This window comes from Plectropomus leopardus, chromosome 15 (genome assembly GCF_008729295.1).
Source record: "Plectropomus leopardus isolate mb chromosome 15, YSFRI_Pleo_2.0, whole genome shotgun sequence".
Taxonomy (NCBI): Eukaryota; Metazoa; Chordata; class Actinopteri; order Perciformes; family Serranidae; genus Plectropomus; species Plectropomus leopardus.
In genome coordinates this window covers 29,883,497-29,906,328 of record NC_056477.1, presented here as the reverse complement: position 1 = coordinate 29,906,328, position 22,832 = coordinate 29,883,497, and the positions used below count along the sequence as shown (strand labels likewise).

Here is a 22,832-nt window from a genome sequence, read left to right as displayed (position 1 = left end):
GCCGCCCGTAACCGTGTAATATAAGGAGCCCAAACAGCGATTTTCTATAGGATTCACAATCATGACGACTCCATCCTAGTCTGCACCGGCCAGCACAGGTTGCGGCCAGTTGACACAAAAATCTGTAAGCAGGCATTCCCATTAACCCTCAAATTATGCAAATTAAAACGGCAAATATAAAATATGCCAAATTGAAACACAAGTTCAAAATGTATTGCAAAAAAGTTTTTACGCTGGCCTGAGGTGGTACTTCAGGTGATTTGAAAAAGCTGTATTTCACAAAACGAGTGAAAACCCTTCTTTATCTTTTCTGGGCCACATGATGCTATAGCTATGAGCTTGTCAGTAGGATCTGGCTCCCTCATGATGCAGCAGGAGCTACAAGAGCTGTTATTGCATTACATAACTATTCAAAAGTTGAGCAGATCATCTAGAAGTTTTGAATTCACAGTTCCTCTGTGAAATCGTGGACTATCATCTCACAGAAATCCCTCATATGTGGCCGCTCCAGCGTATAAGGGACTCGCCTTTCCATTATGGCTCCATAACACACCTACGTGGCCTTGGACTGGAAATAATGACAGCTAGTGTGGTGGCTGCAATAGAAATAAAGCTGCAAATGTTTTGAACATCCATCACCATGCTTCTTGCAATGTTTTCCTGAGTGAAGCTGCAGAACATCACTCAGTGGAAACGTGGTCATCTCGCAATTGTGTTTTATCGACATTTCAAAAGTATAGCTTAAGTTTTGCGCAAATCTATATTGGAAACCTGCCTAGCCAACATTGCTCAGGCTTGGATCCAGTGTGTTATGTTACTAGAAAATACTTCATTATTCACCTCACACGAATCCATACTACCCACTTCTGCCCCTACACCACTTCATCCAAATGCATTTTCTCCTTTTTTTCTTCAAAATTCCTTCAATCCCCAGACCTTCTGATTTAATTTTGTAGTTGGCAGTGCTATAAAATAAAATGCTCAGGATATAGACATACCTAAATACTGGAGTAAAATCTTTTATTCCAATGTATTGGAGTAAAAGTATGCATTTTATTTAGGAAATGTAGTTAAAAAAGTGACAAAGTTGACAGACTGCTGCATTTCACCACTGCCTGTAAGTACTCAGTGCTTACAAAATACTTAAGTAAAAGTAGTTTATCCTTTCCTCTAAAACACTCAGTAGATACCCAGGTCTTACAAAATAGTTCATTTTATTTCTTTTTTCTCTAAAATACTCAGTAGATACCCAAAATGTCAATACTAACAGTATAGGTCAGTCTCTACAGTTCTCTATGGTTACTCCATTTTTTTGCTGTACCCACATTTAAGCAACAGAAGGAACAGGGAAGTACTTCATTTGAACTGGTTCATACGGCGATTCTTCTGTTAAGAGAACTTACCCAGTAAGTATTGGGTAATAGCACAGTAAGTTGGGGGCTGTATTATAAAGTGTTACAGAATGTACTGACTGTACGTTATTATATCTTTACGAGTTTGTGAGATTGATTTGACGTGTTTGACCTCACCAGTGACTTGTCTTGTCTTGCTTGACTTACAGGGACTTTTACCACAGTAACTTTGGACTTGCTTAAGAACTGAAAGTTAAGACTTGAGACATGCGTGACTTACTCCCACTTCTTCTGGAATGTAAGATATGTCATCCGCGTGCCAGTCGTGTGTGGGGCCTTCCCACATGGACAAAAAGGAAAGTAATATGAATTATTCACCATCCTGCTTCCTGGACTCTGTTTTGAAATGTTTTTCCATTCTACTTTGTGTGTGTAAGATTATTGAAGTGGCCAACTTTAATTTATTAAGATCATTTCCCCAATTCTTGAGATACTGCATTCAAAAGAACAAGACAGATGCAAGGTCATGGTGACCTTGACCTTTGAATTATGACCACCAAAATCTTTTATTAGGGTTAGGGGTGGGTGATAAATCGATTTTATCAATTAATTCGAATTTGTGGTTCAGGGCCATTTTTAAAAATGAAAATCTCGAGACCCCCCGCCAGGCCTAAACCTTAGTGAGGTTTGCGTAGGACACCAAAGTACACTGTATCTTTCCCCTTAGGAGGTAGAAGCCAACATGCCAACACCCCCGTTTTTTTCCCTGCCATCTCCTGGTGTCCCCCCGGCTTCCCATTTCTCCTGTATTTCTCCCGATTTAGAGCCCCCGACCACACGTGTAATCTCCATGGAGAACCGGGGGTAATGTCCGCCCCAATACACGAAAGAGGAAAATTTGACGGAACATCCAACAGCAGCTGGTTAGAGACTAAATGCTGAAAATGCACAAAAATATTGTTTTGTTTTCATGAAAGGTGCCTGAATACAGACTGTGCAAAAGGTGTGTGTGCACATTTGGATACTAGAGCGCAGATCGTGCCACACATTCCTGTCTGAACCAAAGTAACTGAGCCCAAGTGATTAATTTTACTGTTTTTAAAGAGTGACAAAAAGTGGGCCTAATAAAAACAAGTATAGCACCTGGCTGATCACACAGCTGATCGATAGATCCATCAGAGCAGACTGAGAGCAGCGCAGTGACAGACCTCATCCAGCTGCTCTCTGCTGCTCTTGTTACCAGGGGCGGATTTAGTGATTTGGGGGCCTGGTGCTTCAGCCCAACTGCATGCTTTGATTTCACCCATTCTCTAAGATGGAGTGATGGTGGGCTGTTGGCAGATGTAGAGGAAGTTATGCTGTTCTCCCTCAACATAACTAATATAGACGAGTGCAGGTGATGTAGAAACACTGAAAGCTGTTACTGATACAGCCACGCTGCATATTGCTAAATATATGATACAAATGAATTCATGTAAATATGTTTTGTGAAATTACTGCAGCCTTCAGTGTTAAAGACAAGTTTGCACTTTACCCCAAAAGGGAAATTCAGTCTACTATATAAAAATCAAAAGCAAAACTTGTTTTGAATAATTTCTTTGTCATATGCAGTTTGTTCAAAAGAAGGAAAAAAAAGATTAAAATTGTTAATCAGGTTTGGTGTGAAAAAATCTGATATTTTTATTTGTAGGCCATATTGCCCAGCCCTAATTAGGGTATACCAAGGTATGTAGAAATCCCAGTGAAACTGATGTTTCATAATAAGTCAAATTGTTACTTTTAACGGGTCAAAATGTGATGTCTTAGCATGTCAAATGCGTTTTAAAAAGACAGATAATGCCTTGTTACCAAGTACTTTTCCAACATATTAAGACACTTAATGTTGGCTGCAACCATTTCATAGTTTCATAGGGGATGAAATAGTATTTTGTGTACATTGTACTGTATATGTGTAAGTATCCTTTAGATGGTAGAATTAAACTAGATTTGATTGCACTGGGCATAGAATACAGTGATGCGCAAGCTGGTTGTAAACCTTGTTCCATTGTCCTTTGTGCAATGCTTGATTTTCCTGTGTAAAACAAAACATTTGTGTTTAAGGATTATTTCTTATGCATACCAGATGGAAAACACACTGGCTACGGTACCTTGTGGATGGGAATGAGAACATGTAGAGCAAACGCTTCCTCATCAAGGACCCAAGAACAGATCCACATTGGACCACAGTATCCCTTTTTAGACTGCTGACGATAAGCTGTCTGTAATACTTAAGGCGTTACATGCGCATGCCAAAAGTGCCTTTTGTTGTCCTGCTCTTGACTGACTTCCTAGAACGTCAATCATTTTCAATAATAATATCAATAATAATCAGTAAACATCTTGTGAATACATAAGATAAATAAAGTCATTATTATAAAATCCAGATCACATTGACTAAACATAAATGCAGCATGTATTTCCCCCAAATGAGGTTTATCCCGAATGATGAGATAACGCTAAGTTGTATTTATCTGCATCCTCTTCTTCTGGTTTTGCAGGTGTAACTGTGTACATGTGCAACATGCCATCATTGGATGGATATTACGAGTGACTGGACACTCCCACAAAACGATGTGTATTAAAAGAACAGTCAGTGGTGATGTTGTTTGAACAGCAGTTTATCAACTTCTTGGTCTCATAAACAGGTGAGAGAGATGCTTTATTAAGTTATTTCAGTTAGCGAAGACTGGACTAGAAAAAGTAAATGAGAAAAGACTATTTCAATACCTGTTGTTCTGATGCCTTTTGCAAATTTCATTTTTCATTATGATGCCAGTATTTTAAAGTTTTTTACATTTAGGTTCATCTGGTGATTGTTAACCTAATAAATGCTGAGAATTATTATTATTCTCTCCCACCAGAGTTCCTTTGCTTTCCAGTGTGAAAATGGTGAATTATAAAGTGACCATGTACACTGGCAATCTCGCCGGTGCCACAACTTTTAACAGCGTCTGCATAAAGCTGGTGGGCACGGATGGGGAAAGTGACCGCACATGGCTCTTTGGTTTCAAAGGGCCTTTCGCCTTCTTGAGAGGAGCAGTAAGTCTGAAATTTTGCTCTCTGTATTTAAATGTATGTAACATTTAACTTCAGTTTTACCTATACATTATTATAGGGGTGTTAAATATTGATTTAGAGAAAATTATGTGCCGCCCTGCAAATCTTCAACCTAGGGCCACAGAGGTATCTAAAGCAACAAAAAAATGTAGCCCTGTGCAATAACTGGTGCGATAATGACAGCAATGCTCATCAATTATTCAAATGAGCAATATTCTTCAGTATCCCAGTGTATTCTTACCAACACCAATCTAGCATGTATCGAACATATGATGCATATATTGTATATATAACCTGTTCTTATTTCTACTATATATATATATATATATATATATACACACACAAACTCACAAGTTGAGTCAATGATATTTTATGCGATCTACTGTTGGTGACTTGAAATTAAAACACGTGTTTACATTTGCAAACGTAGATCTCTTAAATTAGGTTAATTCTTCTCCACATTTCATTTATTTATTAGGAAATATTTGTACATATGGCAATTTTATCATTTTTTGTTTTAATTTTCATAATGTTCTAAATTTTGGTTATGTCACTAGGGGGCAGGGGAGGGGCTGCATAGGTGTCTGACATTAATTTTATTCTGTAAACATTTTAATTGGGAGGCGCTTTGTGCTTAAGCTTGAAAAGTGCTATATAAATTATTATTATTATTATTATATTGCACATATTTCAAATTTTATATTTTATTTGAATGCACATATTTTATTTTATTTTAGATATTTTTTCTTTACTTCATTTTATTTTATATTTTCAACTTATTTTTATTTTTATATTATATTTTTATATTTTATTTTTTTATTTCTACTTCTATAATTTCTCTATACTTGACATCAGAGCAACTGAAATGAATCCCAATTAATCCCTGTTGATGAATTCAAGTGACCGTGATTCTAACCTTATTCTACATTCAGTAATGGTATGCTTATTACTGTGATCTTCATCTCTTGTTAAAAACTTTTTCAAACCATTTCTGTCATCACTCCGGGTGTCTAGTTTTACCTTGTCCTGCCCTCACTCCATCGGAAAGCTGGTTCTCATAGAGCTAGACAAACCACCGTTCCTGCTCTTCCTGGAGAAGTCTTGGTTCCCCGCCAAGGTGGAAGTCACTTCCCCGAGGGTGACACCTACACCTTTCCCATCCACCACTGGATCACTAACAGCAGGGTCCACCGCTTCAGAGAGGGAACAGGTTTGTGGAAAGTTGCTTGTCTGACATCCTGTAGACTATATCTCTGCAAGCTGTAAATTCATTCCAGCATTCTGTATATGGGTGGTTGACATAAACCCGAAAGTTGTTTTTATTTATAAAAATGTCAAATATTAGGCATGAAAATGATTGAATTGTGTTGCACTGACTCTTAGATTTCCAAAAAAATATATGTGATCTTTTAGATTCTGTCTTGGATTCTTAATTCAACCAATTTGTTGTATTAGTGCGTAATTACCATATGGTGTGACATAAAAATGGAATATACTTCATCTCTTCCTCTCTTAAATAAGGCACTTTGTCATGATTCATAAACATTACTATCCTGAGATCCAACCTGTTCTAGACCTGTGGTAGATTTACAAAATGCTTGAGAGTCTTCGGGATAATTAAGCAATATCAAACGAGAGGGAGTGATGTATATGATCACGGCTGTGATTTGGTCGTAGGGACGAGGCTGCAGGCAGAATGATTATCTTCGGCACTCGATTGATCTGTCTCACAGCAGATCCTTGTAACATCTGTAACATCTGGTTTACTCCCAGTGAACGGCAGTTTAGTAAAACCCATCCGTCACAGCTGCCCCCTCCTGGGCTTCCTCATAACTTTTAGTAACTCCACACAAAATCTGACCAACTGACAGCTACGTGAACAGCGCCAACTAGCCGTTTGATCCAACCTACACCATACTATAAACATATCTCACTTTCACTCTGGTGAACATCCGTGAAGCGGAGTGATACAGAGTTAAAAGTTAACAGTCCCAGTGATGTTGTACTCCTGTATCAGCACTCATGGAATGCCTCTCAAATTGCTTGGTCGGAACTAACTGTTGCATAATTTTTTTTTTTTTTTATCAGGAACAAAACTTTTATTGTCACAGTTTTATATGTCACACCAAGTGATAGTGTAACATCATAGCATAAACCACACTAAATCACAATTTGCCAATGCAAAAGCCTGTGTTGAGCCTCTTTTTCCACTGCACAAAAAAATCCCCCTAACACCTGCTAACATCTAGCTTTCTAAAGCCATGGGAAAGTGAACAATCAGTATTCACACTCTGGTCAATAAACTGCAGTTGACATGGGTAGTTATCAGCTCAGATCGGCATTGATGAAATCACAACACCCGTTCAAGCGGCACTCAAACATCGATCCAAATTGGTCTGCAAAGAGACTGAAAGAGAGGCTGAAGTAAGAGATACATAAAGAGAAGTAATCAGTGTAATTTTTTTACAGACCTCTATTCATGCTGCTATCTACGATTTCCTAACATGTTTTCCAGCCTGTTAATGGTGTCAAACGTGACACACCAAAAAAATCCACACACACAGAAAGGCAAACTTGTCTGCTTGTAGAGCTGTGTACACAGCCCTGGTCTACAGGCAATGGGAAAGGAATCTGTAGCCTATTTTTTTTTTTTTTTTTTCTTTAGTGGGTATACCTGGGTTTTAGAAGTCAACGCATGTGCTCAAAATTTTGGTGAAAAGGGGGTATTATATGCTTTTAACATTCAAACAAAAACAGCTTAACATTGTGCCACAAAGCTGTTAGCATGAATTAATTAATTGATAGGCTACCAAAACATGTAACAATAACTGATAACCCCAGATTATGCTGTAAACACATGAATTGGCTTACACTCAACGTCATCTATCAGAAACAATTTTTTAGTTTTAGATTAGATAGCAGAATTTAACTATAGCTATCAGCATTAATGTGTTAATCCGTCCATGATTAAGTCAGTTTTATTTATAGAGCCCATTATCACAAAACATGGTTTGCCTCAGAGGGCTTTACAGTGTACGACATCCCTCTGCCCTTAGACCCTCACATCACCCAAGGAAAAACTCCCCAAAAAGAACCCCTGAACAGGGAAAAAAAAAAAAAAAAAAGGAAGAAACCTCAGGAAGAGCGGTAGAGGATGATGAGGGATCCCTCTTCCAGGACGGACAGACGAGCAATAGATGTCGTAATAGCAAATGAAATACAATCATGGCAAAAAAGGAAAGAGAAAGAGAGAGGGGGGAGAGAGGGGGAGAGAGGCACAGCAATAAAAGAAACAGATGCATGTCATATTACAATAATGGTAGGTGTGAAATTAGTAATTGCACTCTATGATGATGTTGAGGGAGATGATAACAGTCTCATGCATATGTTGAAAGGGAGTTGTCCAAAGGCAAGATCACAGCATCGGCTCAACCAGGACCAGACCACAATCAGGGCGAGCGAGGGGCACAGTATCAGTACAGCCACAGCACGAGCACAAACAAAGGCAGGGTCGCAGCACCAGCACAGCTAGCGTAGTGCAGTTCAACAGACCCAGGCTCCGTAATCGCGAGCCCCAGGTAGTGAGAGTACCACATGGCTATCACAGAGCTAAGCTAAGCTTGCAAATGGCAATGCAGTTAACAGACATGCATGATTTCTGATGGCGGCATTGAGAGAAGGAAAGGAGCTCAGCGTATCAGAGGAAGTCCCCCGGCAGGTTAAACCTATGTCAGCCTAACTATGGGCTGGTCCAGGCAACCTGAGCCAGCCCTAATTATAAGCTTTATCAAAGAGGAAAGTCTTAAGTCTACCCTTAAAAGTTGAAACGGTGTCTGCCTCCCTGACCGAAAATGGAAGATGGTTCCACAGGAGAGGAGCGTGGTAGCTGAAGGCTCTGGTTCCTAACCTACTTTTGGAAATTTTGGGAACCACAAGTAACCCTGCATTTTCAGAGCGCAGTGATCTTGAGGGTTGGTAATTAGCACGTTAATTGTTTTAAATCGAGTTAATAGCCGGTACTGCATTGAGTTAAGCTAGAGTGATAATACTGTATCTGAAACTAAAAGACCTGAGGAATCCAGGCGCATCAACAATGTCATGCTAGCATCCCAGTAAGGTTGTGGTATAACGCTCCAAATTTAGGCTAAATTTTGGTGATAGATGAACACCATGGTCATTTCACAGGGGCCCCTGGACCTCTGACCTCAAGATATCTGAATGAAAATGTGTTCTTTGGGCAATAGGGCAGGGCAATTAATTGAGAATTAAGAATTTTAATTCTGTTAATCCTTCTCCCACTGGGATTGTCCAATGTCAAGTTTCTGCCGTGAGTCTCACGCTTTTGGGCTCTGTCTGGCACTCTCACGACACCAAGGGAAATCTTACGCCGAAACACTGTGATAGCAGAAGTGTTGAACAATCATGTAATGCAGTGAACGGCTTTGACTCTAGTATACAGCTGATTATTTGACAACTGAATCGTTTGTGCTTTCATGGCGTTTCATGAAGTGGATCAAACAGCTGATGGTCTGACAGCAGCGCAGTGAGACCGACAAATAGAGCGGAGCTTCTCCTGCACCAAAGTGTCTTAATGAACAAACAGCCAGTGGTATTAAGTGACTTCTTTAGACTTCTACAGACTACTTTGTGTTAGTTTCAGGTTTACTCAATCTATGGATTGAATTATTTAGAAACACTAGAGCGTATCACTCCGTGTCTCATCCAGCCGCTCGCGCTGAGCTCTCGTTATTTCCAGGGGCAGATGCAATGATTTGGGGGGCCTGGAGCCACAGGTACATACATTGCCTTATTTTCAACCTTTCTCTGACTCAATCGTGATACTGATTTGAGGTCAAATTGCCCAGCCATAGTGGGTACCCATGAGTCTCCCCTTTACAGACATGCCCACTTTATGATAGTCTCATGCAGTTTTTTAATGTCATTTGATTCCTAATCAAGACAATCTTGTCAGAATTGTTTTACCTTGTCAATATGGACCTCATAACTGTTTTGTAATGCAAAATAATGTAATTAAAAACATGCAATTAAAAATGTGATTAATCTTGCCACTGTTTCTAAAAAGGAAAATTGATAGCTAAACAATTAATTTAGTCTCATAATCCTGCTATAATGATCTTGGCCCAGCGTTCATTTACCTGATATTTGATATTGTGCTTTTTTCCTTAAGCTCTGAAAGCCTTTCATGATGAGCATCTGCTTGGCAAGTACAGTCGAAAGCAGGAGCTGAAGCAACGACAGAGACTATTGGTGAGAACACAGAACTCCACAATAGGCAGGTTTCCATTAACCCTAAAATTTGCGCAAATTGAAATTGTGAATATAAAATACACCCAATGAAAACACGTCAATTAAAAAAAAAAATCACATTTATTGCAAAAAGGTTTTACAACTCACTTGAGGTGGTATTTCAGGCGATTCGAAAAAGCCATATTTCACAAAACTGCAATGGAAGCACTTTTTTGTCTTTTCTAGGTCACATGATGCTATGGCTATGTGCTTGTCAGTAGGAACTGGCTCCCTCATGATGCAGCAGGAGCTACAAGAGCTGTTATTGCATCACATAACTCTTCAAAAGTTGAGCGGATCATCCAAAAATTTTAATCCACAATTCCTCCGTGAAATCCTGGACTATCACCTCCCAGAAATCCCTCATACGTGGCCACTCCCAAGTATAAGGGGCTTACCTTTCCATTATCGCTCACATAACAGGTCTATGACGCCTTCAGTTGAAAAAAAAGAAAGAAAAGAAGGCTAGTGTGGTGGCTGCAACAGAAATAAATCTGCTAATGTTTTGAACATCCATCGCCATGCTTCTTGGAATTAATTTCTAGCTAGCTTGACATTTGCAAAATTACTTTATCCACTAAAGTTATGAAGTAACCAACAGTAGATTTATGTTGAGTAACTGACAAGTATACAGCTAGCTGGATAACCTTAGCTTAGGTTATGGCTAGCTTGTTGGTCACCAATACATTGCTCTTGATGAATAGCAAGTGCTTTGTTAGTAGTTAGTATCATGAATCACGTTAGCTGGTGAAGTATTTTGGCAAGCTAGCCAACTGACATATACATTTCTATGTATATATATATATATATATATATATATATATATATATATTTTTTTTTTTCAGTAGAAAATTATTTACCTATCATTATTAATAGAATATTTTATTTACAACAAACTAATAGTAAGGGGTTCTCTTTTTGTTTTTGGCAAATAATCAAAGGGCAACTTATATATATGTATACACACACACACACACACACACACACACACACACACACACATACATATATATATAATCGACAGTCTAGATACAAGCAGATATGCTTGTATCTAGACTGTCCAAAGATGCTCACCACCCTGCTCTTCTCTATGCTTCCCAGCTGGCATGAGTATGCAGAGGGATTTCCCCACATCATGAAGACAGAAGGCCTTTTTTCGCTGCCCTGTGAGGTCCACTTCTCCTTCACCAAGTCTATGGAGCTTCTCTACACTCTAAACACAGGGTAAGATCCTCAAAGTCACTTTGATATGTACATCTATGTTGTTAAGTTGTATATATCTACATTGATATCTTTACCTATTTTCATATACCTGTATCTTTACATATCTAGATCTACAGTATATATCTACTGTATATCAGTGGAATGGAATATCCATGGAATCTATCTGTCTGTCTGTCTGTCTGTCTGTGTGTGTGTGTGTGTGTGTGTGTGTGTGTGTGTGTGTGTGTGTGTGTGTGTGTGTGTGTGTGTAAACAATTTAAGGCACAAATAAAGTTACTTTGCTTGTGTTTAGGATGGCTGAGCTGCAACTTAAGGGACTGGCTGAAATCCATGAAGCCAATCGCTATTCAGGTGACATTAGCACCCAAAAAAAGCACATAGAAAAGCTGCCCCCTTCCCCCATGCCCATGCCTAGAACCTGCCTTGTTGTTACAAGTATGTAGATGGCAGCTATGAATTGTGTCTGATAGGAGAAGCAGGCTGATAGTCAAGTCTGTCACAAACAAGTCAATTTTATTTACATGACACACAAACATTGATGTATGTGGACGGAGGAGTGAGTGCAGCTGTCGTTGTCAAGTTGACCCTGTGCTCTGGCCTACGCTTCATTGAAAATATGAATTTCCCTATAAGGTCGCAATAGAATATCTAACTAAAAAGCAGATGACATAGTAAGTGTAGTAAATAGGAAAACATAAGATAATACGAAAACATTCTTAAACACCTCACTCACTGGCCATCAGGCAATTCTAAAAACTGTATGAATGCCATTGCCATTGTGTGTTTTGGGGGGCCAGACGAGGAGGTTTCTACCGGCTCCTGAAGAGGAGCAACATGACAACTTTTCAGCAGGTGATATCGTGGAGCCCATTGTCATTGTGAAGTATTCAAATAGCGTTGCTTATGCAGTGTTGGTTGTTAGGGAGCCAAAATCCACCTTTTGTGTCAGACAGAACTAGTCAGCCGCAGCAGCATGATATGTGGACGGGCTGTGTCACTTAACACAACGCGGCTGGATGGAACCAGTTGCGTCTACATGACACACTGCAGGATTGCGCCAGGTTAAAACGCTGCCAGTACCTATGTAATGTAAGGAGTGCAAGGCCGCCTATAGGCCAGGCAGGAGGGGCAGTGGATGGGTCCAGCAAACCCCGAACTTTCATGTAGGAGTCTGGCGTTCTCTACCCATCTCAATGTAATGTTTATTTCTTCACCTTACCATGTGCCTTCTTCCTCTAATCTTAACCATCTGTGCCATTATGTGTGTTTGTTGACATCCTGGCGTTGGTTGCCATGCACTGTTGTTCCCTAAACATAACCTTGTGCAGTGTAATTCCACCATGTGCTTGTGCTGACATCACGGTAGTGGCATCCCGGAGCATAAATAACAGACACAGAAGGATACCCGGAGAGTATTATGTGAATGCAGAAGTCCACTTTAAAGCGGTAATATGTGACAGCCTAGGATAAGAACGTCATACCGCTAGTGCTAGGCTAGCTCATGTAGTGACAATGGAGCTAGCCGCAGCACAGCAAGTGCTAATGCTGTAGCTTACTACTCAGGTGGCTTCAACTTATGTCTTGTTAGGCTTTCATTGAGTGCATCTGCACTGTTAATCCAGTTTGAAATCCATTCAACAGTCAGTTATTTCTGAATAACAAACCACTGCTATGAATAACAGACCATTGCTATGGACACAGGGGAGGCTATAGGGCCAGTCCAAAGGAAAACAGCCAGGGCCAATTTTGTTCTCAAGCAGACCTTATTAAATATTACTGACATATACTGGTAATGAATCGCATGCATTAATTGAACTACATCACCCATCCTTCTCCTGCAGCTGAAGCAGAATCCAGCAGAGGACAATCCCATCTTCCTTCCTACTGATTCGGAGTATGACTGGCTGATAGCCAAGACTTTTGTGAGAAGTGCTGATTTCACTGAGCATCAACTCAATGTTCACCTGCTGCGCACTCATCTGCTGGCTGAAGTGTTTGCAGTGTCATTGCTGCGCAACATTCCCATGGTGCATCCACTCTACAAGGTAATTGCAAGGGAAAATAGTTGACTTACTGTAGTTATAGTTTTTTAACCCATAGCATCCTTATACTATATTAAGTATGTTAAGTAAAAGTTCTATAGATATTTTTCTGTTAGAGATAGAAACATTAAATTTTCTGTGTTAAGTGTCAAGACATGTGGCTACAAATGTCAAAATCAAAATTTTCAATATCTGAAATGTATCATGCCTTAATTGACAGACAAAGTTTGAAAGACAAAAAAAAAATCCAAAAAAAAACTTTAGCACAAATTTTTAAACAATAAATTTATATAAACACTGGAACAAATAACAAATTATTGAAATTCAACTTGTTCTGAATCCAGTGGTACTAAAAATGTGATATAGGTCCTTTTTTGAGATATAGCCATTTCTGTAACATTCTATTTTAGTAGTTTGTCACATAGGGTAAGTCGTTTTATCTTTTCCCACAAACCCTGGTGGAAATAAAGGTTCACATGATGGCATGTTCACAAAAATGCATGCACTTAATAACCAAATAGGCTGAAGCAAGAATAAATTATAAAATAGATTTTCCATTGTGTTTTTAGGGAGAAATTATGAGAATTATGGTTCTATGACCATGGATTTCCATGTACTCTAATGGGGTTTACTACCCCATAAAAATACATGGGAACTATTGACCTTTGTTTGAAAACACATCCAAAACAATAGGTTAGGAGTATCAGATCTTAATAATTTTTCATACACACATTGTCCAGACTCTTATTATACAGATTTAAAAAGAAAAATGATAATTCATGAATGATAATTCAGTGTGACATTGTGCACGGTATGGAGGCATTTTATATTGTATTTCTGTGGGGTTTTAAATGGGAATAAAATATCTGTTTAGACTCTCAATTTTCCACCCTTACTTAATAAAACTCACTTACTCTCACACATATACAAACACACACACACACACACACACACAAAAAAATGAAACCCAAAGTCAGACGCTTGTTGACAAACATCTTTGGTCTTTGAAATGCAGCTGCAGGTGCGGCATCAACTCTTGAATCTGACCAAAAACTGAATCTTTTATTGAAAATTTGTCCTATCTACAGTATCTTATGTCGTGGTAAAAAGTTGACACCTCTGATGATCTCTCTATAATTAACTTTAACTTGAAACTAATTTATCTAGTTCTTGCAAGCTTTCTTCAGGTTGGTGCAGATGTCTCAGTCAATGAACGCTGGAGAGGAGCAAAACCAGATGCAAAAAGAGTTTATTGCAGTCTTTGACAGAACAACAACAAACTTGAGTCAATCCCGGGATTAGACTAAATAATACTTTTGATACAGCCACGTTTATACTCTTTTTTTTGGGGACTGCTGGGGTCTCTCCTCCTTCCCAAGAGTCCCCACCTTTCTTATGCTCTCATGTTTTGGCTTCGACTGTAATGGTGTCTGGCCGCCAGCAGGGCTCTCTGTACTTTTCCACACCTCAACCCCACCTTTCACGTGCCACCGTTATTTTCGAGACCATCAGCACTATATTTTTAAAAAATCAATATATCTTGGTTTATTTACCATACACAGGTTACAAACTGGTTAAATGTTTACTTTGTTTCACATGTAGATTAGAAACTACAGCTTAAGAGACCACTCAGTAGATAAACACAAAATTAAGATTCAATTTACTTATGTAAAAATCATATTCAGCCACTTTAAAAGGGTGTGTGTGTCGTTAAACTTTTCACCTCTGCTGTGTGTGTGCTGTTAAACTTTTCACCTCTCCTGTTGCTCACATACAGTGTGATGAAGCTACATAAGGCCTCATACCAAACAGATACTTCTGGCCTTGAATCTCCTCATTAGCCTCATACAGCAAGATGTAGCTTTTCGGAGCCTAATGCCTAAAGTTGCTCTGGCCTTGAATGTCCTCATTATGCCCAGTTCTTATCTTAGCAACTACTCCTTTCGTTCCTCTGTAGGCTGCTGAACTTTTCACCCAATGGTTTCATTTTTTCATCACTACACTTACAGCACCTTTCTGTATAAATCTGTATTATTAGAGTGTGGTGAGGGGTTTAATGGAAAATCAAAAAATGACAAACCCCTTGTATGTTACAAAAAATGGGCGCTGTAGCCTCATACTTTGACTGATTTGAAAAATTCCAACTGATAGGTTCTTAGGTCAGCTAGTACTTTAAATGCTGTGAATGAAATTTTGAACTTCCACTAAGGACATTAATGGGTTAATTTGTTGATTTTTATAGATGTTTATGAATGATGTTGATGTTCTGATCTTTATATATTTGTATTTAATGTAGCTAAATGGTTTAAAAGCATCAGGATTTCTGACTTTGTTAACATGTAATAGTATTACTAACAGAATTCCCTTTTTTTCCTCAGCTTCTTGTACCTCACACTCGCTACACTCTGCAAATCAACTACTTAGCCCGACAAAGTCTCATATCTGAGGATGGATTTTTTGCAAAGGTACGAAAAGACCAACACCCTCAGTGTTTAAACAGTGTTTTTTAAGCCTCTGTACCGGCAATAGCTGTGGCAGGAGGCAATATGTTTTCAGGGTGTCCATCTTTCCGTTCCATTCTTGTGACCACAATATCTCAAGAACGCCTTGAAGGAAATTCTTCAAAATTGGCACAAATGTCTACTTGGACTCACAATGATCTGATTAGATTTTAATGCTCATAGGTCAAAGGTAAAGGTCATTTTCTTGAACGTGATATCTCTCAAACACCTTGAGGAAATTTCTTAAAATTTGGCAAAATTGTTCACTTGGACTAAAGAATGGACTGATTGGAATTGGTGGTCAAAGGTCAAGGTCCATGTGACCTCATGCATGTCATTCTTTTTTAGCGATATGTCAAGAACACCTAGACAGATTTACTCAAAATTTGGCACAAACGTTTGAGTGGAGATAAACTGATAAGATTTTGGTGGTCAAAGGTCAAGGTCATAATGACCTTGCATTCATCTTAGTCTTGTAAAAGCAATTTCTCAAGAGCGCCCTAAGGAAATTCTTCAAATTTGGCACAAACGTCCACTTGGACTCAGTGATGATCTGACTGATTTTAGTGTTCAGGAATTGGTCCCCCTTCGCAGCTTTAACAGCTTCACTCTTCTAGTTGAGGCTTTCTACCAGATTTCGGAGTGTGTCTGTGGGAATTTTCACTCATTCATCCAGAAGAGCATTTGTGAAGTCAGACACTGATGTTGGACGAGAGGGCGTGGCTCGCAATCACCTGAAATCAATGATCAAGGGGTGTGGCCCACTTTTTTCCATATAGTGTATCTCATAAACACCCTTAGGAAGTTTGCTTAAATCGGACTTAAGAATGAAATGATTAGCATTTGGTTGTAAGAGGTCACTGTGACCCCATCTGTGTCATTCTTTTGAATGTGATATCTCAAGAACATGTGCGAAGCATCCACATTTTCACACACATGCATGTAAACTGTAAATGCAACTTGTCTGGTGTACAGAGGCATAACCACACAGCAATAACTCTACTTTTCCAATACAACATACAGGATTTGTCTCTAACAATATTTCATTTATACAAATTTGATTATTCTTTAGTTTGCAGCCTCTGGTGGAGATGATCTGAGCACATTCCTTAGGAGATCAATGTCCTCATTGACCTACAGCTCCCTCTGCATACCTGAGGACATTATTGACCGTGGGCTGGGGGCTGTGCCAAACTTCTACTACAGAGATGATGGACTCCAGCTCTGGAATATCATCTACAGGTCATTAGTTTAACCAATTAAGTATCTAAACAAAAGTGTCTGACAGAGCGGCACCATGTGACGAGTTGAGATGAGAACATGTTGGTTTTAAAGAACTTGTTAACATTTCTTACAGGTTTGTGTCAGGAGTGCTTTGCTTCTACTACAAGAAAGATGCTGATGTCCAGAAGGACTCTGAACTGCAGAAGTGGATTCAGGACATTTTCAAACATGGATTCCTTCGCAAAGCAAACACAGGTGGGCTTTAAAGAAAAGCTCATTATTAAAGGCGTACTATGCAGGATAAAACAAAACAAAAACCTAATGTATGACTTATAGAAAAGTAATCACTGTCTTATTTACTACGTATCTGCAGAGACACTGCCCTCCACCTGTAAACTGAAATTTTGAAAAATTCAGAAAAAAAAAAAAATCCTGTGGTCAGGACGTTTATGGGTGTGTAGCCCACAGCTAAGAGAGTGCCTCAGGGATGATGTTTTTCTGTAGGCAAACCCAGAAGCCAAGGTTGCCCTGGTTCCCTTGTCAAAAAGTCTCTGGGATTTTCCATTAGATTTTGGATTATTGCAGAAAATAAGCAACAACAATAATAAAAACAAATGTTAATTATACTTACACATTTTGGCCAGCAAGATAATCTTCACAAATGAACACCTCTTTTACAGTTTTTGAGATCTTAGTGCAGTTGCTGGTTCGGCTTTTAGCCATTTAGCTACTTTTTAGCAATCGCCTTTTTTAAAAGACGCATTTAATGCTTCAAAGTTTGCAGGCGGGGTATTTTCTGACAAATTTTATGTTAGAGAACAGAGCCTGAAAGTCTCTTTAGTTTGTGTTAACCACAGACCTTATTTCAGGCTTCTAATCAAATATATATATATTTTAAAAAAAAAAACTGACTTTGAGATGAGGGAACCAGAAGTGCTGAAATGCCAATGGATTTCTGGGTTTTAGGACTCGATGCTGGGGTTCTCCATAATAATGTCCAGAATGGGGCTTTGTAAAAAGGTGGAGACAAGCTGCCAGACTGTAAGCAGTACACATTCAGCAGGAAGATACAAAAATTATGGACGCAGTGCCAGGAAAACACGAATACAACAAGGCGAAATGCCAAGAAGACAAAGCTCACTCACAAGAGTAAATACAGGGTTTGCTTTTACTTTCACTGGTGAGCACTGAGGGAGAGGATGGGAAGGAAGGGCGATGCAGAGTTGGCCTGCTTTCTGTTGGACAGGTAGGTGCTGGTGGTTAGCTTAGCTTGCTGAAGTATGGGCACTCCCATTACAAAAAACATAATGTTTCTTGAATAGTAGCTTGCAGTGTACATACCACAGAGTGTGAAAGTAATGGATTCAAGTAACTATTGTGTTATCACCTGTTAGTTTGTGGGCTTCAGTTTAGAAGCTTAGATTTTGGCTGTCACTATCTTGAATTTTTGGAACCAGAAGTGACCATAGTTGGGCGAGAGGCTGGCACTGTGGAGGAGTGAGGATACCATCAGCAGGCCTTAATAGTTAAAAGTGTAACTTGACCCCTGTACAGCTGTCATCTAAATAAGCTATACAGACCAAAACTGTTCTGGCTGTAAACATGTTGTGCCCCCCCAGTCCATGTCCAGCTAAAATATCCTGGATATGGTTGCTGTCATTTTGCCGTGGCGATGTCATTGAGATCCGGAGTCTGCACAGTAGGGGGGGGTTCCCGCAAAAACTAACCGGTCCGACCATTTGCAAGCAGCCCCATTGAATGCGAACGCATGGATTGGCTGTCAGTCATGGCGAAAAAAAACCTTTTTGTCAAACTCATTAAAATCGAACTTAACCTAAAACTGATCACTTACACAAACATCAGGGTTCAAAATTACCTTAAGTGACAGAAAGCATCTTTGGGAAAAATGTATTTGGCGTGTACTTTGAGTTTTTAGTTTGGCCAATGTCCCATCCATTAACATGGCATGCATTATGATGTGTACTGCAGAAACAAGGGGGCGATTAAGATTGAAAAGATACACTTTGGGGGAACTGTCATGTTGTCCATCCTTATATACAGTCTATGGGATTGAATGGAGCCAGCTTCAAGTGGCCATTCAAAGAACTGCAGTTTTTGGCACTTCCGCGTTGGCTCCTTCCCAGCCCCAGAGATTGCCATTTAGTACATCCGAGCAGCCAAGTTTGAATGTTGTGTTTACAAACAGTAACAGACACTTCCAGCAAAGTATATTTATGATGATAAATGTGCACATTTTTGTAGTTATATTATCATATAAAACATAAATCAAAGTTGCCATGCCTAAGTAATGTAGTTTTTTTCCTCTAATTCACAGGAATTCCACAAAGGTTCATGACTGTTGGTGAGGTGGTCAAGTTTGTCACCATGGTGATTTTCACATGCTCAGGACAGCACTCAGCTGTGAACCATGGACAGGTGAAGCCTTTTAATTTATCGGGATAATCGATTATAGTGTTGCTACTAATGTTTGATCAGTTTTTTCAGTTTTCTCTGAGGTGGAGAAGGATGGGTGAATTCTGGCCAACAAAATGCATTTGACTTTGAGGATTATTAGCAAGCCTTTATTGTTAACAAGAATGTAAACCCATGCTAGGGTCTGTGACGTTGCACTTTTACCAGACCCCCAGGAAAGCAGCTCAGCCTTGCCCTTAATTTTTCCCGGTGGCCTCACGGTATTGCAGCAAAAAAATCTCAAAGCATTTTCCCCGTAGGTCACCAGTATAAAAGAGATGTAATGTAAAACTTCTCACAGGACACCTTGAAACCAAGTCAATTATGACTCTTTCTCATTTTGAAGTTGTCAAATATCGCTGCTTTGACAGTGCTTTCAGCATACAATCCTCATACCCAAAGCCACCTTAAGCATCTACATGATACGCCCTTTGGTGACATCAGCTTAGATCACAGCCAGACAGGACCAGTTGCAGTATAGTTATATGGCACAGGACAGCACCTGATGTGGCAGCCGGACATGTTGGGCTGTGTCAGTTGAGACTGCAGCCAATCGGTATCTGGCGAGGTATCGTTCCAAAACCAGAATTAATAACAGTGCACATTCAGTGGACCACATGCTGTTGAAGATAACCCAGAAGCTAAACACTTTTGTTGCACATGTGCAAGGAAAACAGATCCATTGAAATGAATATGCAGCATCTCGGCATTCTGCATTTTGGTATTTTTTCTATGACTTAGGCAAGACATGCTAACATTCTCACACTGACAATGCTAACACTTTGACTTTTAGCTGTGGTAATAGTATACATATAAATAATTGCATTGACTAATATCAGTCCTAGTTTGCCATCTTAGCATGCAAATGCTTGCTAATGACGGGACTGTTGTTGGTTTGGCAGGTATTTGATCTGTACAGATTTTGCTCCAATCCAGTTTTCATGGCAATGTATCCATTAGTTGTTGTGGTGGACTGACTGACTGATGTGGCTTGACTTTAAAAAGTATCAGTCAGTCATCTGCCAATCATACATTCATTGCAGTTTGACTACGGTGGCTGGATGCCCAACACCCCCACCACCCTACAACATCCCCCACCAACCACAAAGGGAACAACAAGCAAGGCCACATTGCTGCAAACATTGCCCAACAAAAGCACAACAGTTCATGGAATGGCTGTCATGTGGCTCCTCAGCAAACCGTCCTCTGACTTTGTAAGTGTCCAAACCCTCATGAAAACACAAGAACACATCACAGTGCCCTCTTTTAACCATGGGGGAAAATCCTGCTCACTTCCTATAACTGTACATTCAATTAAAGTCTTATTAAATTAAGTCTCATTCCCAGGTCTTCAAATACCAGTGCTTTGGGTTGGTAGTTGGACTGAACCATAAACAAAGCACTGGTATTTGAGGACTTGGGAATGAGACCCAACAATCAACCATCCTTCTCTAGACTTACATACAGCACTTTTAAATGTTAATAGATTCTTTTTTTTATGTGAACCTATCATTAATCTTATCAGGTCGCTCTTGGACAGTACCCAGAAGCCAATTTCTGTGAGGAGACACCTTGCCTGCTCATAAAGGCTTTTCAGACGGAGCTTAAAGATCTAAGTGCACTCATCAAAGCCAGAAACAAGGATCTGGAAGTGGCGTATGTATACTTGGATCCAAAGGAGATGGAAAATAGCGTGGCCATTTAAATATGAGAGGGTGACATCGTCAGCTGCTGGCCAAGAATCAGCTTCATGCTGTAAAACCTTAATCAATAACCTGGGCTATCGTTTGCTTTAATTACTGAACTCAACAGGTTTATATTTGGGACAGGCATCTATATGGTATGGGCTTTTATTACCTTTCTCACAAAACTGCAGCCCAGCAAAGATGGGAAATACAATCAAATTGCTTTTTTAAACCTCTTTTTTGTGTCTTTCTTGTGTATTTCTGTCTTCTTTTATTCTCAGTTTCAGTAATATGAACTGAATGACTGAATTGTAGAGAATCTTACCAGCCTAACAATGTGTGTAGCATGCCCATGATGACAAAAGTTTAAACTTATGCACCTTCTCTCTCGATGTTACACAACTTTCCTCTTGCGATAACATTTCAGTAACCATGGCGAAGGATGTTCGAAACAATTGTAGGTTCTCTATTGCAGCCACTTATTAAAGCCAATCTGATATCACTGTAATTTCTGTCTTGTATGAAGACTTAACCCTCGTGTTGTCCTTGGGGTCATTCTGACCCCAAATGAAATCTTTTGCCGTCAAAATAAGTTTTTTATATTTATGTAAACAAGGTTTATTGGCCCTAAATTCCAAAACGAAGGGAAAAATGTCTGGTAATGGGTTGGACTGAAGTAAGACTAAAGGTGTAACACAGAATTGATTGACAATTTATACAATATGCTTTAAATAACAGTCAAACAAGGCGGGGTCAAAAGTGTATAGCAGTCAGGATGATCTCAGTCATCCACACATACCGAGCCATGTTTTGTAGAATGTCATGTGACTTTGTTGTGCTTTTTCTTCTTCTTTGGGTTTAGTGGCGTTTTGCATCCATAAAGTCGCATTACCGCCACCGTTGCACATCACATGAGCTATAAAGGCAAAAGAAGATTGCAGTTCTGAGAAATATGGTTTTTCAAATTGCTTCAAGTACCACCTCATGCAAGCATAAAAATAAACAGGAAGGGTTTTTTTTTTTGGCATTTTTTGTATTCAAATTGCTCAATTTGAGGGTTAATGGAAACCCGTCTTCTTTCTGTAGCCCTGAATGTGTAATACAGACTTCTGAAATACAGACTCAGTGTGATTCCTTTTTCCTTCTATGTGTGAGTCCTGTTATGTTCACATCAAATTTACTCTCAGTCAGCATGATGGTGACAGCATCAATAATAATCCAAATGTATGATTGACTCATGATTTGAAAGACATCTACATGTCATTGTGCTGAAAAAACGCCCTTGGACAAGAAATGCCACCACCATGGAATATTTGCTAATTTACATAATGTGAAAAATGGTAAGATCCACAGTGATCCAAAATCCAGCTCCTAGGTCTCCTTGCAAATCAGGAGCTATTGGGAGCAGCTGTGATGTTCTCCTCAGCTGCTGCTATCAGCCTGCTGGGAGGTTTTATAGGGAGGTTGGTTTCCTGCTCAGTTGGCTGATGTCTCCAGAGAGTCAACACCTTCAGCTGGCTTTCTGTGTTTTTTGTTTTGAGCGGAAATTTGAGTTGAGTGTGTTTTTGGAAGTGTGATTCTTCTTTTTCTCTTCTTCATTCGGTGACTCCCACTTTACTTTGGATTTAGGACCAATTCTTTTGTTTGTCTATATTTTGATAGAATCAGTGGCTGTGAGGGCCTAATTTTGTTTTCTTAGTTTCCCATATTGTGATCCATGTCCTTCAGGTTTTTATTTTCTGGGGATGCGTAATATGACATCTCCCCTTTCCATTTTGACAGTATGGATACCAAGTTTGGTATACAAGCATTGTGAGATGGAGCTTTACAATTTATTTCAAATTAACAAGGTCAAAAAACAATGAGTCTTTGTAAAGGGAAAATGCCATAACTCAAGTTGTGTGTGGAGTCCTGATAAAACCCAGTAGG

The 22,832-nt window shown here is 39.3% G+C and overlaps 1 pseudogene; it reads left to right on the top strand.

Annotated features, from left to right (window-relative positions):
- The first annotated feature begins 4,277 nt into the window (after positions 1–4,277).
- On the top strand, positions 4,278–21,494 carry LOC121954833 (annotated as a pseudogene).
- The last annotated feature ends 1,338 nt before the right edge of the window (positions 21,495–22,832 follow it).